Source organism: Eschrichtius robustus, chromosome 7 (assembly GCF_028021215.1).
Source record: "Eschrichtius robustus isolate mEscRob2 chromosome 7, mEscRob2.pri, whole genome shotgun sequence".
In the NCBI taxonomy this organism is placed as follows: domain Eukaryota; kingdom Metazoa; phylum Chordata; class Mammalia; order Artiodactyla; family Eschrichtiidae; genus Eschrichtius; species Eschrichtius robustus.
In genome coordinates, this window is record NC_090830.1 from 1,004,999 (window position 1) to 1,006,760 (window position 1,762).

The window sequence follows — 1,762 nt, forward strand, 5'->3', positions numbered from 1 at the left end:
AGAATAAGCAGAATTTGTCTGCAGATGCATTTCTTAAGAGATTTTGTTTTGTTTTGTTTTTTTGTGAACTAAGATTTAAGTGTCATATGATGTAATGTGTAATGAGCAGTTCCTCTGAAAACTGCACTTTGTTTATTCACAACCGCTTTAGACGTATTAGGTAAACACCCCTGAAAGCCAATGTAGAACGTGAGCAGATGGGAAAGCAGTTAGTCATTTGCTTACTGCTTGGTTTTGAAAGTGATGCCCTTGCTCACGTAAATGGTCAGTTTAATAAATTCAACTAAAGGCAAGAAAAGTGTGATTTGGGTGGGTAGGGGGAGTATTACGTAAGATATAAACTGCATATTCAAAGAACGCAGTGGAACAGGCCTTAAATCATCTCCTGTGAAACAGGAAGACCTCCTTAGCAGAGTGTTTTCTAAAAATACAATTAGAAAAAAAAATTTTTTTTTAAAGTGAGTCAGGAAGTAGCCATTAACTCCTAGAAAGTGGTGACTTAGTGGGAGCAGGGGAGGCAGACTTGATCAGGAATAATATCTAGTAGTTGGGGTCCAGGTCACCACCCTGATATGACTCAGTCTGGGATCCTTTATTTTTTATTTAAAAAAAAATTTTTTTAACATCTTTATTGGAGTATAATTGCTTTACAATGGTGTGTTAGTTTCTGCTTTATAACAAAGTGAATCAGCTATACATATACATATATCCCCATATCTCCTCCCTCTTGCGTCTCCCTCCCACCCTCCCTATCCCACCCCTCCAGGTGGTCACAAAGCACGGAGCTGATCTCCCTGTGTTACGCGGCTGCTTCCCACTAGATATCTATTTTACATTTGGTAGTGTATATATGTCCTGGGATCCTTTATTAAGTCAACCTTTCAGGAGGTGTTGTTTTAAGATGAACATGAGTGGAGATAGTACTATGGAAATAAAGGATATTAGAATTAGTGAGAGCCAAAATAAGATTTTTGGGGGGGCCATGCCACATGGCTTGCAGGATCTTAGTTCCCTGACCAGGGGTTGAACCCGGGCCCACTGCAGTGAAAGCCCTAAACCCTGGAGTCCTAACCACTGGACCGCCAGGGAATTCCCCAAAATAAGATCTTTTTGTTTTGTTTTGTTTTGTTTTGTTTTGGAAAACAGACATAAATGGCTCATTTATTAAATCTTTTACTTAGTAGAAGAACAAAATAACAGCACTAACAACAAAAATTTAGTCTTAGATTTTGCTTTGTGCATTAAACAATTATTGCAGTTTTGAAAATATATTTTAACATTTTAGTGCTTTCTATATGGATCTTTAAAGTGATTTTCATTATACAATTAGTTAAACTTATTATGAACTGTAATAATTAGCTTTAACACAGATGCAATTTGTAAGAAACATTCATACCTAGTACCCATCAAAAATATGGAACGCTTCACGAATTTGCGTGTCATCCTTGCGCAGGGGCCATGCTAATCTTCTCTGTATCATTCCAATTTTAGTATATGTGCTGCCGAAGCGAGCGCCCAAAATAAGATCTTTAAGAAAATAATTGACACTAAAAACACAACATAGATACAGAAAAATGCACAAGTCGCAAATGTTATAAGATGAACACACCTGTATGACCAGCACCCATCTCAAGAAAGACAACAGTACCAGCACCCCTGAGGCCCCCTGATGTAACTGTAACCCCTCTGTCCTCACTTCTAACAGAATATACTCGCTTGCCTACTTTTGAACTCTATATCAGTGGAATCAGTCAGTATGTAA

The 1,762-nt window shown here is 37.8% G+C and overlaps 1 non-coding gene across 1 annotated transcript; it reads right to left on the reverse strand.

Annotated features, from left to right (window-relative positions):
• Window positions 1–1,408: 1,408 nt before the first annotated feature.
• Window positions 1,409–1,515, reverse strand: LOC137767898 (U6 spliceosomal RNA). Its single transcript, XR_011074589.1, has one exon. It is a non-coding gene; the product is annotated as a U6 spliceosomal RNA (small nuclear RNA).
• Between the last annotated feature and the right edge of the window lie 247 nt (window positions 1,516–1,762).